A 23,615-nucleotide genomic window follows, 5' to 3' on the forward strand; every position below is an offset into this window, starting at 1 on the left:
ACACTATCTGAAAAAAATTAACTAAGGTTTATTTTGACAATAGATTTACTGAGTCAGAAACAAAAGTAAATGTTAAAGTATCATGTGGATTAACATAAAGGCACAGAATGTGAACTATTAGAGGGGTCATTCTTAGGTCACATTGGAACATGTGATGCAAAGTGTAATTAAATTTTCTCACTTCTGCTGCTAGTTTTAGACTGAAATAATCAGTTATGGTACTAGGCTGGGTTAATCTTTTATGAATTTATAATGTTCAAGAGGAACTAAAAGTGTTATAGAAGGGTTTCACTTAAAATAACTTCCAATCTTTTTGATTTCATAAATCTCTAAATGTTGAAATATAATTCAAACTAAAAATTTCAATAAGGGTACTGTGCTACTTAAAGAAAAGTTTAAAATGGTTATCTTTTTTAAATTTTAGACATTTAGCAATCGTGAGTAAAGAAACAAGAGAGGTTCTAAAAAGACACTTTGCTTCCTCTTCCAGCTTTGGAAGGAATAGTTAACCAAGTGTCTTACATCCTTATTTCCCTTAATATTTTTCTTTCTAGGACTGATTCAGATTCTGACAAACAGAAGCCATGTTTCTATCAGAGAGAAAAGTGGGGCCGTGTTCACTCTCCTGGGCTTCTCCGATTACCCAGAGTTGCAAGTCCCCCTCTTCCTGACATTCTTCACCATCTACAGTGTCACTGTGGCGGGGATCTTGGGATGATTCCAAACCATCAAAATTAACCCCAAAGTGCACACCCCCATGTACTTTTTCCTCAGCCACCTCCCCTATGTGGACTTTTCTTATTCCTCCATCATTGCTTCCCAAGACCACGGTGAACCTCATGGTAGAAGACAGAACCATTTCAGTTGTAGGTTGTTTGTAATACAATTCTTTTTCTTTGTACCATTGTGGTGACTGAGTCCTTTTTATTAGCTGTGATGGCCTAAGACTGCTTCGTGGCCATCTACAACCCTCTGCTCTACGTACTGGCCATGTCCCTGAGACTCTGTGCCACGTTAGTGGTTGGATCTTATGCTTGGGGAGTAGCTTGCTCCTTGATACTCACCTGTACTGTTATCAAATTATCATTTTGAGGTTTCAACACAATCAATCACTTCTTCTGTGAGTTCTCTTACCTACTTTCCCTCTCTTGCTCTGATACTTATCTCAGCCAGTTGCTGCTTTTTATTTTCTCCACCTTTAATGAGGTCAGCACACTCTTCATCATTCTCCTGTCTTATGTGTTTCTTGTCACCATCCTCAAGATGCCTTCAGCCTGTGGTCGCCACAAAGCCTTCTCCACCTGCGCCTCCCACCTGACCACCATCAGCATCTTCCCGGGCACCATCCTCTTCCTCTACTCTGTGCCCAGCTCCACACTCTCCAGGCACACAATCAAAGTGGCGTCTGTGTTTACACGGTGGTCATCCCCATGTTGAATCCCCTGATCTACAGTCTGAGAAATAAGGATGTCAAGGACACAGTCTCCAACATCATGGACTCTAAATATTTTCATAACAAACATTATTCTGGAAGATTTTGCCCTTGATATGTAATAAACTGTGTCTGCAAAGGTTGGTTGATAAAAAGAAATTTATTATTAATGAAGTGTTAATACGTAAAATAGAAAATACATGTGTTTTGCTTAACCATACTAAACTTGACTTTCTCTCTTACTTACTGGGAAAAAAGTTAGCAATCTTTCAAGTCTTTTTCATTTAAAATTTTAGACAAAATAATCTGATTACAAGGTTAAAGGACATAAATATCATGTGGCATACTTGTGTAATCTTAATAATTGTTAATTTCATCCTCCTTTTTTAACACCTATGGTAGACTAGGCTCTCAATAATAACATGCCTTCCTCTTACAAAAAGTACAAATAGCAGTTAAGACATAGTGTTCATCCTTCAAGGGATGAAAATTCAATGATGATAGTAGGGCACTTTACAAAGTAGAAATTGTATAAGATATAAAACAATAAGTATAATAGAAGGTTTCAGAGGAAAAATTTCAAGTCCTTAAGAGAGATACTTTTATAAAATAGGTATTATGTACCCTGGTTTGGAAAACAGAAGAGACAGAGTTTTAGGAGACATATTCCAACATTGGAGTTTTATCCAGGAGACTAAAGCCTGAGAAACAAGGAGGTCAGAGTGCAATATTGAGTCAATGATACAACAATAATTTTTTTAATAGAATAAATACTGTGTTTGCATATTTGGATATTTTTGGATATTGTATATGCAGGTCACTGCAGATGGTGACTGCAGCCATGAAATTAAAAGATGCTTACTCCTTGGAAGGAAAGTTATGACCAACCTAGATAGCCTTTTCAAAAGCAGAGACATTACTTTGCCAACAAAGGTTCGTCTAGTCAAGGCTATGGTTTTTCCTGTGGTCATGTATGGATGTGAGAGTTGGACTGTGAAGAAGGCTGAGCACCGAAGAATTGATGCTTTTGAACTGTGGTGTTGGAGAAGACTCTTGAGAGTCCCTTGGACTGCAAGGAGATCCAATCAGTCCATTCTGAAGGAGATCAGCCCTGGGATTTCTTTGGAAGGAATGATGCTAAAGCTGAAACTCCAGTACTTTGGCCACCTCATGTGAAGAGTTGACTCATTGGAAAGACTCATGCTGGGAGGGATTTGGGGCAGGAGGAGAAGGGGACGACAGAGGATGAGATGGCTGGATGGCATCACTGACTTGATGGACGTGAGTCTGAGTGAACTCCAGGAGTTGGTGATGGACAGGGAGGCCTGGTGTGCTGCGATTCATGGGGTCTCAAAAAGTCGGACACGACTGAGCGACTGATCTGATCTGATCTGATCTGGCATGAATGAAAGTTGATAAGACATGGTCTATATTCCCAATGTGTTTTCAAAAGAGCTCCAGTGTGGCAACATAACCAGCTATGATTGTTGTTGAGTCACTCAGTTGTGTCCAATTGTTTTGCAACCCCATGGACTCTAGTCCACCAGGATCCTTTATCTATGGGATTTGCCAGACAAGAACACTGGAGTGGGTTGCCATTTCCTTCTCCAGTGATAGAGTCCACCAGAGACTTAAAAATGGTAGACTAGATCTCAGAAAATTTTACATACAAAAAGGAAGCATGGTGAGTACCTGCCTAACATGCATTTCAAGCTATTATTCTGCCTATGAAGATGTCAAAAACATTATCAGGGTTTTTTTTTCTTTCCTGAATAAAATGTCTGTATCCTTCTCAACTAAAGAAAGTGAAAGTGAAAGTTGCTCAGTCGTGTCCAATTCCTTGTGACCCCATGGACTAGTCCATAGAATTCTCCAGGCCAGAATACTGGAGTGGGTAGCCTTTCCTGTCTCCAGGGAATCTTCCCAACCCAGGGATCAAACCCAGGTATCCCACATTGCATGCAAATTTTTTACCAGTTGAGCCATAAGGGAAACCCTCTCAACTAAACTCCTAGCTTTAAAAAAACAGTACTTGGAGTGGCCCTAAGAGTTGAAAACCAGTAGCCTGTATGACCACATTCAACATATGAGAAGAAGGTAGTTACTAGCATCCAGACCTATTCAATCTGGCAAATTAGAAATACCAGATCTTGGGACTTTTCTGGTGGTCCAGGGGCTAAAAGTCTACACTCCCAATTTAGGGATCCTGGCTTTGATCTCTGGTCAGGGAACTAGATTCCTTGTGCTGCAACTGAAAGACTCTATGTGCTGCAACTAAGGTCTGGTGGAGTCAAGTGAATAAATATTGAAAAACAGAAATACCAAGTCTTCCAATGTTCTGGTCTGGAGAATTCCATGGGGTCGCAAAGAGTTGGACATGACTGAGCAACTTTTACTTCACCTAACATTAATAGCTCACTTTTGCTTGAATAAATTGTACACTATTCTCTCTATTCAATATGTCTAGATAAATTCTGCAATGTCTACCGGTCAAAAGATCTAAACACTCATAATATTTGAGAGCATTGAATATAAATGGGAATAGAATCTGTCAGAATTTGTGCTGGAATAGGAATGACACAAATATTTCAGCCAATTTCTCACAATTATCTTTCCTCAAATTTTTGAAAGTAATACATTAAAGTTAGATTGCCTTCTAATTTTGCTGAAGACTAAAATTTTGGAAGTTATATCTTTTAAGGTGATTTGCTGTCCAATATGGTAGTTTTCAACATGATCCCATTCTTAGTTATCCAGGTATCCACGCCGCTTTCTACTCTTCTGATTAACAGTGGAATCAATCTCTCCACGTTCTGAATGTAGACTACTTTGTGACTAGCTTTGACTGATATAAAAGGTAGCTGAAGAGATATTGTGCCATCTTCAAGCATCTGATGGCCCTGTGGCTTTCTCAAAATCTCTTGGAATTTGCATAATCTCTTAGAAAAACTGCCATGTGAATAAGCACAAGCCAGCCTATTGGATAATGAGCAATATGCCTTACACCCCTATTCCATGAAATAGCATTTAGCAACCTCCCAACTGGAGTATGAGGCCTTCTTAGATCACCGAGACTGCAAAGCTGATAATATACACGTAAGTACACCAGCCAAGATCACATGAGGGTACTGACCTTACTGACTCATGTAATAGTGATCCATGCAATAAGCAGCTGTTTTTTGGTTTTGGTTTTGGTTTTTGTTTTTAAACTAGTGTTTTGGAACAGCTTGTTATGCTGTCTTTAAAACCACTGACATTCTTAATTTCTGATGTTACCACAAAGACATTTTCAAGTCTTATCATATAGCAACTAAGCATATCAGCTTTTCTTAAATGCAACTTGATTAAAATGTGTAATTAAAAAGTTTAGGCAATTTAACTTGTTGATGTCCTTGAATCTTTTGATACAATACTTTAATAAAATTATAGTATCTTATTTGTATAAATATAGTTCATCAAAAACTTACAACTTCATAATTTTATTATATATTTTATTAAAATAATCATTAAATAGAATTCAATTATAAGTTTATATTTAAATTACTTTTAAAAAAATACCTGCCTTGCCTTTAAGACTTAGATAAATAGATAAGCAGAGAGTTCATTTTGCCCAGATGATATAAAACATCACTGCCCATGTTGTTCTTTATAGATGTCTTTTTATTCTTCCTGTAATGGAACTCTCTCCCTCAGGGAGATGAATTTTAAAACTGGCAATACTTGCAGGGTATACAAAGAACAACAACAACAAAAATAGATACTAAATAAATATATTATGATCATCAATCCACTAATATCTAATTTCAAAACATCACTGTATAGTCTAAAAAGCCTGTGTAAAGTCCTTATTTTTTGAGGGAAAAAAAAAGATATATAAACCAGAGAGAAACAAGAAGTCATGTCAAGGGCTGGAAAAACCTTGATTAAAGCTTATGTCAGAAGCTTTCTCTATCTCCTTTATACTTTAATAAAACTTCATTACACACACACACACAAAGAGATAATGTCAGGCTTTCTGGAAAGCAGTACTTCACAGCACTCATGTTTTAAGTTTTGGGAGTTTGTTTTTGCTTTTCTAATTGGGATAATTCACCAGGTAATACATGAATGAATAAGAGGAATCCTTGTTTCTGAAAAATGAAATTGCATGGAATTCTTGAATTCTTGGTATATTCCAGGGCACACACAACAGACTCTCCTTTAAGCACTATTGGATGAAGGAGAGGTTATGCAGTCAGATAAGAAGTGACTTGGGAGAGATCCTTCAGACAGACCCATTAAACGGTCTCTGCATTGAGCTGGGAGCACGGTTTCCAGCACCGTCATTGGCTCTGCTCTTCCTAACACAGGGCCAGATGGCAAAAACCAAAGAGCAGCATATAAGCTCATTCTATCAATGATTTCACTTATGACTTTGTGCAAGTTACAGCTGCCAGTGTCTAAGTCATCTTAGATGCTGCATAGCAGTAATCATCTCACTTATTTTCATAGCTATAATCATCTCACTTATTTTTATAAAGATGAAAGGTGTGGGTGGTTGCATTCAGAAGAGTACACAGCACATACAAAGTGATCAGCAAATGTGAGCAATTGCTATTATTCTCAGCAAAGGTGGATCATTATTTCCACCCCTTTCTGGTATTTGGCAGAATGCTATTGTGACTTCAAACCCTATGTCCTCCAGTAAGGAGCTCTAAGTGTAAGACTGGCACAGATTAGAAGACTTATCCACATATTTCATAATGGCAACATAATCCCTGGTTCAGAGGGCAATGTTTGAATGCAGCAAAAAATGCTCTGCAGTTCATCATGACATCTGAAAGGAATTGTGTTGAACTGTGTACCAACTTGGGGCTTTCCAGGTGGCTCAGTGGGTAAAGAATCCACCTGCAATTCAGGTGATGCAGGTTCAATCCCTGGGTCAGGAAGATCCCCTGGAGGAGAGCATGGCAACCCACTCCTGTATTATTGCCTGGAGAATCCCATGGACATAGGAGCCTGGTGGGCTATGGTCCATAGAGTCACAAAGAGTCAGACATGACTGAAGAGACTTGGTACATGAACCAGCTTTAAATAGCTTTTCCCATCTGACGACATCTCATACAACTCCTTAATTATTTGAGTCCCAAGATGATGTTGCTTGCTCTCAAGATGAAGTTGTTTGCTTGATGTCTTGTTGGTGTCCCACAGAGATCAATGATTGGTTTGGAAGCTTAAGAAATATGAGCTCCAGGGATACACACACATAAAAATGTAAAGCATGTAACATTTTCCCTCATAGCATCTTCACAAACAGGAAGCAAGGCCTATCTCACAGGTTGGTTGGACTACACTCTGTTTTGGGGGGAATGGACTGAACTGTATTTCCTGAGGTGTGGAAGCTTGTTTATTTGTTTGTCTTCTCATAAGGGTAGTATTGTTAGCCATGTATGAGAGGTGGAACAATCGTAAAAGAGGGTAGTGACATTAGACATTTTTAAAAGTCTGTAGTTAGCCTGTATTTATAGAGTATTTTAAGAAATGTCCAAATTTTGAGCACTCCATTTTGAAAGTATTTTCACTTTTTGTTCTGAGAAACAATCTCGACAGGACATGGAAACAACTCTATCTGCAGAACCGAATTTGAAACAGCTGTCAGTTTAAGAGGGAAAGAGTGTGAGCCAACAGGGAGGAATGCTCGATTCCTCTCCCCTTTCCTCCTCCTCCCCCCTCACTTTAACTCCATCCATGGAACCTGGGAAAGACAGCAGGGAGAGTCTCCTGAAGTCACTCTGAGGCTGGGAGTAGGTGCTGAGGGCTCCTCGAAACTGTTCCAGGAGGAACACAGACATGTGAACCACCTCTGAATCAGACAGGAGGGGGATTACTTTGTCCTTGTGCCAAAGGGATTTATAGATGTCTCTCTATAGCAATTTTCTCACATTTGATACCTTTGACATTTTGGCCCAAATTATATTTTGGTCTTTTCATGTGTTGTGGGTGTGTGTGGAGCATGGGGTGGGGAGGGAGATGCTGTTCTGTACCTTCTCAACTATTTAGCAGCATCTTGTCTGCCCAGGGGGCTTCCCTGGTGGACCAGAGGGTAAAGAATCTGCCTGCAATGCAGGAGACCCGGGTTCAATCTCTGGGTCAGGAAACTCCCCTGGAGACAGGAATGGCTACCCACTCCAGTATTCTTGTCTGGAGAATTCCATGGACAGAGGAGCCTGTCAGGCTTACAGTCCCTGGGGGTCTCAGTCAGAAACAGCTGAGTGACTAATCCTTTCACTTTCACTGGTCGGTCCACTAGATGTCAGTAGCAACCCTCCCGATTGTGACAATCAGCAGTATCTTCAGATATTGCTAAATGTCCTGTGGGGTTATAATTGCTCCTGGTTAAGAACCACTTCTCTCTATAAGTAATCAGTAGCCTGATTTTTCTTTAAAAACTGGAAAAGGTTTTACACAATTATGTACTACTTTGAAATCAGAAAAAGACGAAGTCACTTGTACTGGCCATTGAGGAAAGAAAACCATATCCTCAGAATAATTATGTTTTCAAACCACAATATTTTAATTCGCATGTCCTTTACCTCTTCAAGGGCTTCCCTTGTGGCTCAGCTGGTAAAGAATCAGCCTGAAATGTGGGAGGCCTGGCTTCAATCCCTGGGTTGGGAAGATCCCCTGGAGAAGGGAAAGGCTACCCACTCCAGTGTTCTGGCCTGGAGAATTCCATGGACTCTATAGTCCATGGGGTCGCAAAGAGTCGGATGCGACTGAATTACTTTCATTTCATTCACTTACCTCTTTGAGTGGCTCGAGGGTAAAGAATCTGCCTGGAGGATACATCTGAGACGTTCTGTACCTGGGTTGGGGAGATACCCTGAAGGAGGAAATGGCAACCCACTCGGTATTCTTGTCTGAGAAATCTCATGGATGTAGTGGCTTAGCAGGCTACAGTCCCTAGAGTTGTAAATAGCTGGACACAACTGAACACACACGCACACATTAACCTTTCTGAAGTTATTTGAAGAATGTGGAAAATACCGGATGTGTTGGGATTTTGTCCAGATTTTTTACCCCCTGAAAATAACCAACTGGTGCCTCCAAATCATTTTATTGTTACTAAGGGTGAGTAGAGAAAATACCCTTCGTTGGCATTTTCAATATGTCAAAAGCTTTGAATATATATCTCCTTTATTAAAAAAAAAAAACACAAAACATAACCCTTAAAACTTTTATGTTTTGTGAGAATTCAAGCAAGATTCTTTTCTAAAGTTTCTTTTTAAAGTTATCAGAATAAAATACTTATATTTAATGGATGTTGTGAAGATCAGATATACAATGCAGCTTATGTATGCATGTATAATATTCTGTGTGTGCAACCTGATTTACTACGTTTTTACTTGCCATCTTATCATAATCATTTTTAGATCATTAAAACTTCATTTATGGCAAAGCCACTACAATATTGTAAAGTAATTAACCTCCAATTAAATAAATTTAGATTTAAAAAAAGCAAACTTCTTCAAAAAGCTGTGATTTTCTATATGTATGCAGTGTATCTTTGAACTTTTTTCCTGTTGCTTGACACTTTATTTCTAAATTTTGCTTTCATAAATAATGGTGCAATGCAGCAGCAAGCATTTCTGTTAATTACATGTTCACATCATTGTTTAGCTCTTCAAATAGAGCTAAAACAGAGGATATATTTGTCAAATAGGTGTTCATAAGGCTTGAGAGTCACAGTTACAGAATGTCAGATTTTGAATATCAGTTCCCTGAAGAATGACAGACAGTGTGTGCCATAATTAACAAAATCGCTATGCAAATTTTATAGGAAAATATACTAATATAGATTATAAAATCTGCTTTCCCAGCTAAACCATATTTAAATAAATGAACACTTGTGAATTAGCAATCTTAAATAAGCATACTTCATATATTTGATTATAAAAGATTTTCTAAAAAATTATCCACTGAATCCTAATACTTTGAGAAATGATTAAATAGTAAGTCAGTAAAAAGGTATTGGAATATTTTTAATAACCATTTTATTGACCTATAGTTAATTTTCAATGCTGTGTTCCTTTCAGGTCTACAGTAAATGATTCAGATATATCTATATCTATGTAACTGTATCTATTCTGTATAAATATAGATATATCATATTCTTTTTCAGAGTCTTCTCCATTATAAATTATTATAAGATATGGAATATTGTCCCCTTTGCAGTATAATAGGTCATTGTTATTTATTTTATATATAGTGACTGAAATTTGCTCAGTAGTGTCCGACTCTTTGCTACCCCTTGGACTATACAGTCCATGGAATTCTCCAGGCCAGAACACTGGAGTGGGTAGCCATTCCCTTCTCCAGAGGATCTTTGCAACCCAGGGATCAAACCCAGGTCTCCCGCATTGCAGGCAGGTTCTTTGCCAAATAAGCCAACAGGGAAACCCTTCTATATAGTGCTGTGTATATATTAATTTAATTTAAAAAATGGATAATTAAATAATATTTGATATCTTTCTGATGATTCAGTTCTAAGCTCTGAATTATATATAACTAGTTTAAGGAATCATACAGGCTCATATGGATGCAAGTCTTTCCTGTGATCTGTGAAGTAAACTATGGACTCGATGTATTTGAGTGATGCAATTTCTGAGCTTTTCCTAAACTTCCCCAAAGCAATGCCTTATTTATTTGTTATAAAATGTACCCTATATATCATCATGTCTCTTTTAGGAGAATGCTTCTGCTGCTGCTAAGTCACTTCAGTCATGTCCGACTCAGTGCCACCCCATAGACAGCAGCCCACCAGGCTCCCCGGTCCCTGGGATTCTCCAGCAAGAACACTGGACTGGGTTGCCATTTCCTTCTCCAATGCATGAAAGTTAAAAGTGAAAGTGAAGCTGCTCAGTCATGTCCAACTCTTAGAGACTCCATGGACTGCAGCTTACCAGGCTCCTCCATCCATGGGATTTTCCAGGCAAAAATACTGGAGTGGGTTGCCATTGCCTTCTCCCCTTTTAGGAGACAGTCAAAACTAAATTGGGGATGATCTCATGGAGAATAACTATTAATATTTTTCTGAAACCATGGTAAAGGGAGGACATGGACAAGGAAAACTGCACTGCTGTGACAGACTTCCTTCTTGGATTCTCAGATGCCCCTGAGCTCAGAGTCTTCCTCTTCCTGCTGTTTCTTTCCATCTATAGAGTCGCATTTTGGGGAAACCTGGGCATGATTGCTCTCATTCAGGTCAGCTTTGGACTCCACACCCCCATGTACTTTTTCCTCAGCCACTTGTCCTTTGTGGATTTCTCTTACTCCACTACCGTCATGCCGAAGATGCTAGCTAACATCTTAAATGAAGACAGCCATTTCCTTCCTGGAATGCACTGTGCAATTCTACCTGTTTTGCACATTTGGGATAACTGAGGTCATTCTGCCGGCAGTGATGGCCTATGACTGCTTTGTGGCCATCTGTGACCCACTGCTCTACATGGTCACCATGTCCCGAAATCTCTGCATGGAGTTGGTGTCTTGTTGCTATCTCAATACTACTGTATGTTCTGTTATTCACTTGTGTTTAGCTCTTCAGATCCCATCCTACAGATCAAATGTGATCAACCACTTCTTTTGTGATCTTCCCGCTGTCTTGTGTCTTGCTTTCTCTGATGTCACCAGGAATCAATTGGTGCTATACATTGTGGCCATTTTCAATGAGGTTATCACCACTGTGGTCATCCTCACGTCCTACTTGTTTATTCTCATCATCATCCTGAGGATGTGCTCTGCAGACAAAAGATGCAAAGCTTTTCCACGTGTGCTTCCCACCTCACTGCCATCATCGTCTTTCACAGAACAGTCCTTTTCATTTATTGCCAGCCCCACTCTGGCAACAGCATGGGCACTGACAAAGTGGCCACAGTGTTCTGCACTGTAGTGATCCCCATGCTGAACCCCCTGGTCTATAGTCTGAGGAACAAGGATGTGAAAGAAGTGCTCAGAAAAGTGGTAAGCTCCAAAATATTATCCTAGAGAATATTTTCCTAGCAGGACTCAGGGTTAGAAATTGGAGGCTGATGAAAGGGTAATGATGCGTTTCAGTGTTGGAGTGAAAAGAGCAGTCAAGATGTAAATAGCTATGAGTGAGTCTTTTTAATTCTCTTTGTGCCTTTTCAATTTACAAGTTTAGGATTGATTGAGAATATTTCAAAATGTGCAGCCTACTTCTTTGCTTTGATGCTATATAGAATGTTTTAAATTGGACAGTATACTGGACTGTTAAAGCACCCAAATTGAATTTTCTCTTAGACTTTCATGAGTTTAATGGACTAAGTATCACATTTTATTTTAACATCCATTATGGGGACTATGATTCATTTCATAATTGAACACCTATTATTTTACAATAAGGAACACACCTTTGTCAGTTTTTACAGAGAATAAGATTCCATATGTGTATATAAATATAAATATATATATTCTCTTTATTGTTTTGTTCTTACTTCCTTTATTATTTTTTGTTTTTGTCATTGCAGTGTCCAGTGGTTTAGGGGTTTCATATATTATCACATATGAATAATAGAAATATTGATAATAATTACATTACAGAAATTTTAGGGAAATTAAATTACATGTCCAGTGAAAATAGCCTAGGAATATACCTAATGCATAATTGGTCATCTCTTTATGTATGTGTATATGTGTGTCTCTTTCATGCATTGGAGAAGGAAATGGCAACCCACTCCAGTATTCTTGCCTGGATAATCCTAGGGACAGAGGAGCCTAGTGGGTTGCCGTCTATGGGGTCACAGAGTCGGACACGACTGAAGCGACTTAGCAGCAGCATATATGTATGTGTGTGTGTGTGTGTGTGTGTGTGTGTGTGTGTGTGTGTGTGCATAGATGTATATTGTCTATTGCACTTGACAGTATTGTGCTTTGCAGATACTGCATTTTTACAGATTGAAGATTTGTGGCAACCCTGCATCAAGCAAGTCTATTAGCACTGTTTTTCCAGCAACATTTGCTCACTCTTATCTCTGTCACATGTCATATTTTGGTAATTCTGGCAATATTTTAAACTTTTTCATTACTGTGTAAGTTATGGTGATCTGCCATCTCTGATGTTACTATTGAAAAAGATTATAACCCACTGAAGGTTTAGATGGTGTTAGCATTTTAAAGTATTTTTCAACTAGAATATGTATATTTTTTAGTTTTTATTGATTTGCAAAAAGTTTTTAAATTATTTTATTTTATTTGGCTGTGCTGGGTCTTCTATGTGGCATGTGGACTTCTCTAGTTGCAGTGTTTGGGTTTAGTTCCCTGTGGCATGTGGTATCTTAGTTGCCCCCAAGGGATCAAGCACAGGTCCCCTGAAAAGGACAGTGGATTCTTAACCACTGGGCCACTAGGGAAGTCCCAATATATGTACATTTCTTAGACATAATATTTCAGTGTACATACTTAGACATATGCACACTGAAAATGTGTTTGACCTGCTTTATTAATGATATTTGCCTTATTGGAAAGAGAAAGTGAAATCGCTCAGTCGTGTCCAACTCTTTGTGGCCCCATGGACTGTAGCCTGCCAGGCTCCTCCATCTATGGGGTTTTCCAGGCAAGAATACTGGAGTGGGTAGCTGTTTCCTTCTGCAGGGCATCTTCCTGACCCAGGGATCGAACCAGGGTCTCCTGCACTGCAGGCAGGCTCCTTACTGTCTGAGCCATCAGGGAAGCCTAATTTGCCTTATCACAATAAAGTGAATATATCAAACCTATAATATCTCCCAGCTATGTCTGTATGCTTATAAATGTATACGCCTACATATTATGTAGATATATTAATATATTATATATGTGTATGTATTGGTTGGTTGTTGTTTAGTCACTAAGTTAGGTTCGGATCTTTTGGGACCCCATGGACTATAGACCATCAGGTACCTCTATGTATGCAATTATTTAATAACCATTGTTATGAATAGCAGCATTGCTGACTTTTGCCTCTTTTCTCACTTTCAATTATTTTCTTCTGGCTTACTTTAAAAATATGCATTAAAAAAATAAGTAAAAAAATAAAAAATAAAATATGCATTAAATGCTTACTGTGACTCATAGGTGGCCTTCTAACCTCTGTGTACATTTCTTTTCTGTGTCTTGATGAAATGACCTTTGTTCATCCTTCCTTTATGTGTTTAAACTTCATTTCTTCCTTCAACCTTGGCTCATATGTGTCACTGATACTTTATTTGTGCTTCCATTATGATTTATGTAAATTTCTACATTAAATTCACTTGCTCAATGAAGCATCTCTCTGTGTGTCTATACTAACGTTAGAAAGCACTACACTGGAGTTTATGAAAACCGGGATAGGCAATTTGACTCTTATTTTTTAATTTGACAAGTAACACAAACTTCTTAATTTCTCAGTTTCCTCAAGTTTGAACAATGGTTATTACTGTTAACCTCTCAACATTATACCGAGATTACATTTTGACAACATGTAGGTACTCACTGGCACTAGAAAGATCCTTTATGTGTGTTTCAGTGAAATCTTTGGGGCCTGGAACTATTTATTCTTTTCTCTCTCACTATCATGTATTATAAGTTATATTTATTTTTTTATTAGATAGATGAATAAAAACTGGTATATAAACTGTATGTATATTGAGCTTTTGGGGGGTGTTAGTTCTAAAAGGTCTTGTAGGTCTTCACAGAACCGTTCAACTTCAGCTTCTTCAGCATTACTGGTTGGGGCATAGACTTGGATTACTGTAATATTGAATGGTTTGCCTTGGAAATGAACAGAGATCATTCTGTCGTTTTTGAGATTGCATCCAAGTACTGTATTGTCACCCTGCTTATTTAACTTATATGCAGAGTACATCATGAGAAACGCTGGGCTGGGAGCAGCACAAGCTGGAATCAAGATTGCTGGAAGAAATATCAATAACCTCAGATATGCTGATGATACTACCCTTATGGCAGAAAGTGAAGAGGAATTAAAAAGCCTCTTGATGAAAGTGAAAGTGGAAAGTGAAACAGTTGGCTTAAGGCTCAACATTCAGAAAATGAAGATCATGGCATCTGGTCCCATCACTTCATGGCAAATAGATGTGTCAGTCACTCTCCTAATATATTATTTCCAAGACAGATGTTCAGATCCGTCCATCAGGAAGAACGTCTCTGACCAAGAGAAATATAACCATTGGGGCCACATTCGCCCTCTTGGGTTCTCAGACTACCCAGAACTGCAAGCCCCCCTCTTCCTGGTATTTCTGGCCATCTACAACTTCAGCATAGCAGGAAACCTTGGGATGATGGTCATCATCAAAGTTAACCCCAAACTGCACACCCCCATGTACTTTTTTCTCAGCCACCTCTCATTTGTGGATTTCTGCTATTCTTCCATCATTGCTCCCAAGACGCTGGTGAACCTACTTGCAGAAGACAGAGCATTTCATTTTGGGGATGTACGGTGCAGTTCTTTCTCGTTTGCACCTTTGTGGTGACTGAATTAATTCTGTTTGCTGTGATGGCCTATGACGGCTTCGTGGCTATTTGCAACCCTCTGCTCTACACAGTCGTCACGTCCCAGAGACTCTGTGCCATGTTAGTGGTCACGTCATATGCATGGGGAGTAGCTTGCTCCTTGACTGTCACATGTTCTGCTGTCGAATTATCTTTTCACGGTTTCAACACAATCAATCACTTCTGTGAGCTTTCTTCCTTGATTTCCCTCTCTTATTCTGATTCTTATCTCAGCCAGCTGTTGCTTTTCACTGTTGCCACCTTTAATGAGGTGATCACATTGCTTGTCATTCTCACGTCTTGCGTGTTCATTGTTGTCACCACCTTGAAGACGCAATCAACTGGTGGTCGGCCTTCTCCACCCTCGCCTCCTGCCTGACCGCCATCAGCATCTTCCCTGGCACCATCCTCTTCCTCTACTCTGTGCCCAGCTCCACACTCTCCAGGCACACAGTCAAAATGGCGTCTGTGTTTTACACGGTGGTCATCCCCATGTTGAATTCCCTGATCTACAGTCTGAGAAATAAGGATGTCAAGGACACAGTCAGCAAACTAATGAAAACAAAATTGTTTTCACATTGAAGGCATGTAACTGCTAAATATTTACTTTGGTTATTAAAGAACACTTTTCTGATTTTAAATGGATTATGTCAAAAATTTACTTAACAAATAACCTTAGATTTGAAAAACAAAAACAATGGAAAAAATATGAATTTTAGATCAGGAGACTATACCTGGTTCTGACTAAGTCAGAGAAGATGGATTGACCTGACTCAGTCATTATCTAAAAAACCAGTTTAATATTATTTTGTTCATAAAGTGGTATATAGAACAGAAGAATATAGATAATATATCAAACATATTGTACATGTGCTGTAAACTCTAGTTCTGTCATTCCTTTTTTCCTGATGACTAATGAGTAGTCTTAAATAAATGACCAATTTTATACTTTAAATTTAGTGAATAGATGACAGGGAAAGATATAGTTTTACTTTCAGGAACCTCCCAAGCCAGTGGTGTTAGTTAATATCATAATACAGTTGGTGGGAAGAGACTGTACAAAATCATTTATGGCTATCATGCATCTTTTACTTGGCCTTGAAGGATAGACAGATTTTTAAAGAGAAATAAAAGAGAATGACATAAGTTTTACTTGAAAGTGAGAGTTGGACTGTGAAGAAAGCTGAGCGCCAAAGAATTGATGCTTTTGAACTGTGGTGTTGGAGAAGACTCTTGAGAGTCCCTTGGACTGCAAGGAGTTCCAACCAGTCCATTCTAAAGGAGATCAGTCCTGGGTGTTCATTGGAGGGACTGATGCTGAAGCTGAAACTCCAATACTTAGGCCACCTCATGTGAAGAGTTGACTTATTGGAAAAGACCCTGATGCTGGGAAGGACTAGGGGCAGGAGGAGAAGGGGACGACAGAGGATGAGATAGCTGGATGGCAACACCAACTCGATGGACATGAGTTTGAGTAAACTCCAGGAGTTGGTGATGGACAGGGAGGCCTGGCATGCTGCGTTTCATGGGGTCGCTAATGACTTCGGAAACGACTGAGCAACTGAAATGAACTGAACTGAAAGAACATAATGGTCAAGAGTCAATGATTCAAACATATTTTAAGCTATTATTGTATGTCATATGCCTACAAGGTATCTTGCCAGGTGCTTGAAGAAATGAAATTTTGCATACATTGTAGCTACAATTCTAACTTATTTTGGAAGAAAGTTTCAGTATAGAGAATGAAAGAATTTACAAGAGGCTTAAGAAAATTAGCTTGCTTCTTGAAATACTGAGAACAAAAACGTAGATACTTTATACATATTGTATGTTTTGTGTTGCCTATCACTTACCAATCATTATATATATATTATTACTTCACATGGCAGTTTGATCAAGCCTGTATCTTAGTTCTCCTTAACAGGACTCTCTAGAAAATCTCCATAAAACAATTGAGTAGATTTGCTGTAAAAATTGGGAGCTAATAGCTTTCCTGGGACTTGAACATTGCTTTAAAATAGCTCTAATTTTTAAATATAATCTAAACATTGAAATAATCTAATCTATATGGTTGTGTATATCAGGGAGGATTACACTTTCCTCTAAGCAATGTGATATTTAGGGGCTTCCCTGATAGCTCAGTTGGTAAAGAATCCACCTGCAAAGCAGGAAACCCAGGTTCGATTCCTGGATCAGGAAGATCCACTGGAGAAGGGAAAGGCTACTCACTCCAGTATTCTGGCCTGGAGAATTCCATGAACTGTGGTCCATGGGTCCAAAGAGTTGGACATGACTGAGCAACTTTCACTTTCACCCTCATAGGCACATATATCTAATTTGAAATTAGCAATCATATTTATATTTTCTTTCATCTGTTGCCTCATCAGTTTTGCTAGAATTACTTATGCATCTGTTTTCTGTTCTATAATCTTTGTGTCTGAATGAAATTCCAAATCTTTTGAGAAAAATATTAAGAGAAATAATTCTATTTTCATGAGGATGAAGTAAAAATTTGAAAACAGTTCAATGGGGTAATTTCAAATCCTTATATGATGTCAAACTTACAAGGATGAATTATGTAAATCACTTTTTTCTGGTTAACATTTTGATATGTAGTGATAACCAACATTATTTTATATATTCATAAATAAAATATATTCTTCTACAAATCATTGCTTACTTGATATTTACATTAACTAGAATATCAGTGGAAAGTAGCAGAAATGTTATATTAACCTTGACTCAAATCAGTAATAAATAATCCATTTTCAGAGCATAAATTTTCATGTTTCTTCTCTATCTTGACAAAGGATGACTAATTTTTTTGATTAATTCAGAGACAAAATTCCTTTATTCTTATTCTGAAAAAATGGAAATACATATTACTTAAGTCCTCTGATCGTGATTTAAAAATTAGTGTGTGGCATAATCAAGAGAATTATTTAATATGGCAACACTACAGGCATTGATGCTCTTCAATAAATACTGATGTAAAATTCCATACTCTTCTATTATTTACCTTTAGATTTCAATTCATTTTTGGTAACTCCTATAGCTGCTGTAGAGTATAATTTACATTGATGTTACTCATTTTTTAAACTCATGTGCCTCTAAAATGAGTGACTTAAACTGCTTCTAAAGAAATCTCAGTTATGATAATGTATTGAGTTAAATATACAATGGCAGAAAGCATCTCATGCATGAATATATTGATATAAAACAAAGTAGAAAGTAGACTTTAGAACAAGAAATATCACTAAGAATAAAGAGGGCATAAAATGATGAAGCTATGGGTTTATCATGGATTAGCTTCTTCTTCAGAGAAGGCAATGGCACCCCACTCCAGTACTCTTGCCTGGAAAATCCCATGGATGGAGGAGCCTGGTAGGCTCCAGTCCGTGGGGTCGCTAAGAGCCGGGCACGACTGAGCGACTTTACTTTCACTTTTCACTTTCATGGATTGGAGAAGGAAATGGCAACCCACTCCAGTGTTCTTGCCTGGAGAATCCGAGGGACAGGGGAGCCTAGTGGGCTGCCCTCTATGGGGTCGCACAGAGTTGGACACGACTGAGGTGATTTAGCAGTAGCAGTAGCAGCTTCTTCTTTTTAGTCTAAAACTTAAGGAAAGAAATTTTCCAAGTTGGTTTTTCTGTTTTAACTCTGAAGTAGGCAAATCACTCAATTTTTGTTGCTACTGTTGCTACAATTTGTTTTGTTTTGCTTTGATTTGTTGTTTGAAAGTGATATGTTTTCAATTTAAAGAATTGGAGAATTTTCAATGTTAAGGAAATTAGTTCAAGGTATGGAGAATATGCACTTCCCAGGTGGCACTAGTGGTAAAGAACCCACCTGCCAGTGCAAGAGAAGTAAAAGACTTGGGTTCAATCGCAGGGTCTGGAAGATCCCCTGGAGGACGGCATGGCAACCCTCTCCAGGATTCTTGCCTGGAGAATCCCATGGACAGAGGAGCCTTACGGGCCACAGTCCATGGGGTCTCAAAGAGTCGGACATGACTGAGTGACTTGGCATGCATGCATGGATAATATACCAGGTATACTGGATAGCAAGATTTCCAGTACTTGACTCAGTCTCATTACTGTATATATGAAAGCATGTATAATTCTCCTGCTGCTAGGAAGGAAGGCAGAGAATAAAATTGCTCGATTTTCATTTGTTTTTTCCCTCAGGACAATGTCAGAATGGTAGATCCTACTCACATAGAAACTGCCCTGTAGTACATGAGAGACCTTGGGGAAGTCTTTACTTGCCTTTCTTAATATGGATAAAGGAGTTATCTTTTTAGGGTTGAGGCAAATGAGAGTGATAACATATGATATCTCTGTGCATTCATACCTCTATATATACATCTTCACTTACATCTGCATATATACACTACATGTGCAATTTGATATCTTTATTTTTTTAATTAAGCATATTTTAAAAAATGCAAAACCATAATTTTAAATAACATAATTTTCTACCCAAGATATGATACCCCATAGTTTTTTTTAAAAAGTTCTATTTTTTTACTGTTAACTTACCCTATTCTAAACAATGTTACATTGTAGCTTTGGCAATAGTATTTTCTCAATTTTATCAAAATGTAATTAAATTATTTCTTTTAATAACTAACAAATAATAAGTCCACCTGCAATGTGGGAGACCTGAGTTTGATCCCTGGGTTGGGAAAATCTCCTGGAGAAAGGAATGGCTATCCACTCCTATATTCTTGCCTGGAGAATTCCATGTACAGAGGAGCCTGGCAGGCTACAGCCCATGGGGTCACAAAGAGTTGGACATGACGGGGAGACCCATTTTCACTGTCAAGAAAAAAAAATCTCATTAAAAGATCATATAGCTTTTATGGTTTTCAAGGCTAAGACTTGGGAAATATGTTACCAGTGGCTTTCCAGAAAAATGTATACCAGAGTTACATCTTTCTCAGTCCTTATTGACACTGACCACTACTATTGTAATTAATTAAATCCCTTTGTTAATTTGATACGTAAAAATGATGATGATCTTCAGCATATATTGAAATTCTCTTTTGTATATTCTGCACAATTCAAAACGTAACTGTCCTTATGAGCCACTATTTTCAAAGAGATAGGTCATACTCCCCAACAAGGGAATTGTACAAACCTACTGCAAATTTATGTGACTGATAACTGAATAGAACAATTAGCTTGGATTATATAGGATCATAAAAGCTGTCACCCTACTTTGGCAGACTTACAACATTTCCCAAAGAAAGAGTCGATCTCCATCAGGCTGTAAATTAGATCACTGATTATGTTTCAAGGTCCAACAGAATACCTAACTGAATTCATCAGCTCAATTTATTGATAGATTAACGTTTGGAATTACATTGATTTCTGCTCGTAATTGAATTTTAATATTTTAGTCAGTGGGATCCACTGGGATATTGAACATTTTGAATTATTTGATGATTGCATTTTAAAGAGTGTTCAGTAAAAATAAAAATAAAGCCAAAAAAAGAGAAGACAGTGTTTGATGCCTATAATTTTTTGAAGTTAATATAAACATATTTTCTCCCTTATTCTTTTTTTTTTTTTTTTTTTCAGAAGAAACACAAAATTTGTCATTTGGTTTCCCAGACCTGACATATGGTAGAAAGCACTCCTGTGGGAGAGTCCACTGTCACTGCATCATCAGAAGCTCCTGAACTCAAAGTCTTTCTCTTCCTGCTCTTTCTCCTCAAAAATGCTGTCACACCTTTGGCCTGAGCATCACTGCACCAATTTAAGGCTATACCAGTTTATTCCACCATTCTAGTATAGCCTGTTAATCGTTTGATAAATTGCTTTGAGCAAGTTAAATAAAATTAGATAGCAAATATATAATACAATTTTACATATAATAACATACCATTTTGTGAGCCACAATATAATAATATGTTTTCCTTAGACATTCTTAACGTGTAGAAAAACATATGACATCACTTAATTTTGTGTTTAAACAATTTCTCAGTAGAACTGTAATTATGCAGGTACATATTCCCACTGGGAATTGGGTATCAGTGTGTGTTCCTGGGATCTGATGTGAAATCAGAAAACTAGTCTCAAAAGCCTCAGAGAAATATAAAAGGTCTTGAATTATCCTAGGGAACAGCAGTCTTCCTGAGGGAAGCACAAATTTCTTCTACAAACACAGAAGGCCATTCAAATCAGATAATTAAAAAATGTACAGTAGGTCAATTTTTCTCTTTTAAGTATCAAAATTGACTTTTCCTGTGAAAAATGAACCACTGCTGACACAGTATAGAGAGAAGGTGAATGAAAAAGATAGTGATCTTACCTTAATCCCAGGATATTAGAACTTGATGGGATTTTAAGTTCTTTTAAGTTCATAGTCATTTATTCTACATGTAGAAACTGATAGTTTGATAATAAATATTCCCCGAGTAACACAAGTTTTAAATGATCAAGATACGTCTAACAAAAACAATAGCAGCAAAAAGGCCCAAATATTTGACACATGATATTAAATCAATTCTCACTATATTGGACTCTGATTAAGAATCTAAATGTTAACACTGTTCTAATCACCTATTATTTCTTTTTAAAGCATGTACATATCCATTAAGGCTGACTCAATCTATTTATTATATTATCCATCTTCTCTTACCGTATTGCATTGATGCCATCAATTATCAACACCCAAGTAACAGTACTGGGGTGGGGTTGCTGCTGCTGCTGCTGCTAAGTCGCTCCAGTCGTGTCCGACTCTGTGCGACCCCATAGACGGCAGCCCACCAGGCTCCCCCATCCCTGGGATTCTCCAGGCAAGAACACTGGAGTGGGTTGCCATTTCCTTCTCCAATGCATGAAAGTGAAAAGTGAAAGTGAAGTCGCTCAGTCGTGTCCGACTCTTAGCGACCCCATGGACTGCGGCCCACCAGGCTCCTCCATCCATGGGATTTTCCAGGCAAGAGTACTGGAGTGGGGTGCCATGGGGTGGGGTTAGAGGAATGTTTTTAAGAGAGTAGGAAAAAAAAAAAGTAGTGACTAGTATCAATAAAGAGAAATTCCTGCAAGAATAGATGATTTTGCTAAACTCTTCCAAAATCCTGTTTTCATGCTCACCTGCCAAGTACATAGAAACATAGTAGTTGGCTCCTAAATGGTGTCTGTTTTTTATTTCCTGTATTATTTTCCTTTTCCATTTGTTCTATTTAGCTTTTATATTTCTTTTTTGAATCTTGAAATTTTCTTTCAGACTTGAAGTGTGTAATAAACTTGAAATATTATTACACTTAATGTTCTCTATATAAATTGTTCTCTTCAGGTCCTGCACATCTGTGAATAGAAATATGAGGTTTGGCAGAAAAACACCTCAGCAAAGAAGTGTTTGTTTCTCATGGTCAAAGCCTCAAACTTATTTAAACATTGTCCCTAAAGACAAGTCTCTTTATTTGATGTCTTCCCCTACAATGCAGGAGACCCCAAGTTGATCCCTGGTTCAGGAAGATCCCCTGGAGAAGAAAATGGCAACCCACTCCAGTACTCTTGCCTGGAGAATCCTATGGACGGAGGAGCCTTGGTAGGCTACGGTCCATAGGGTCTCAAAGAGTCAGACACCACTTCACTTTCACTTTCACCTTTGAATAGTCATTTTTCATTATTACAAAAGAAAGAATAGCTCAGAAAAGATATAATTGTATCTTTTTCTTGCCTTCAGAGAGAGGCAATTGCTCCACTCCTTAATCAATAGACAATCTTGTCTCTATGTTTGCAGAACAAAGCAGATGGGCTATCATTCAAGGAGAGTTAATATTTTCTAAGGAGGAAGCCATCTGTATTTCATAAAAGTATAATTCCAATGAATTAACTAGTAGATCAGTGATGCTTTCCTTCTTTGCTTAACCCTTTGCTTAGAGGAAAAAGGAATCCTGATTGATAATAAAATAATATGTATTAATTTCTCAAGAAGTTCAAACTTGTCTCAATAGCTTAATAATATTAGCTTCCAAGGTGGCGCAGTGGTATAGCATCCACCTGTCAATGCAGGGGGCAGAAGAAATTTGAGTTTGATCCCTGGGTTGGGAAGATCCCCTGGAGGAGGAAATGGCAGCCCAAGCCAGCATTATTGCCTGGAAAATTCCATGGACAGAGGAGCTTCATGGGCTACAATCCATGGGGTTGCAAAGAGGTGGACACACTAAACACACACACATCACACATTGAATATTTGCTGTGTGAAAAACACTATTGAAAATACACATATTAGCTCATTTAATCCTCATCATTGTCTACCCTGTAGACAAGTGTCACTATAATATGTAATTTACATATCAGAAAATGAAATCATATAGTTGTTGAAATGTTGCTGAAGTCATACAAATATGAGGTGAAAGAGCCAGACACATGGGATTTATCATCCATGCGTTCAACCACCACAGCACATCTTCTCTGATACTGTGTCAAAAGATGTAAACCTGTTGGAGCACAAACTCTAAATCAAGATTTATGCTAGCTTTAAGCTAATATCCATATATCCAATTCAGCACATTGAGTTTTGGGGAATAACTGTCTTGGTTAGGCTAATCTTTTAAGTACCACTGTCTCTAACATTTCCATTTCTGGGGAGGTAGTATTTATTGAAGAGTGCCCAGTGATCCAGAATGTCCAAACTCTGG

The 23,615-nt window shown here is 38.0% G+C and overlaps 3 pseudogenes; all 3 read left to right on the top strand.

Moving 5' to 3' along the window:
• The first annotated feature begins 554 nt into the window (after positions 1 to 554).
• Positions 555 to 1,547, top strand: LOC113882563 (annotated as a pseudogene).
• Positions 1,548 to 10,372: 8,825 nt separating this feature from the next.
• On the top strand, positions 10,373 to 12,158 carry LOC113890381 (annotated as a pseudogene).
• A 2,309-nt stretch (positions 12,159 to 14,467) lies between these two features.
• Positions 14,468 to 15,785, top strand: LOC113882955 (annotated as a pseudogene).
• The last annotated feature ends 7,830 nt before the right edge of the window (positions 15,786 to 23,615 follow it).

Source organism: Bos indicus x Bos taurus, chromosome 3 (genome assembly GCF_003369695.1).
Source record: "Bos indicus x Bos taurus breed Angus x Brahman F1 hybrid chromosome 3, Bos_hybrid_MaternalHap_v2.0, whole genome shotgun sequence".
In the NCBI taxonomy this organism is placed as follows: Eukaryota; Metazoa; Chordata; class Mammalia; order Artiodactyla; family Bovidae; genus Bos; species Bos indicus x Bos taurus.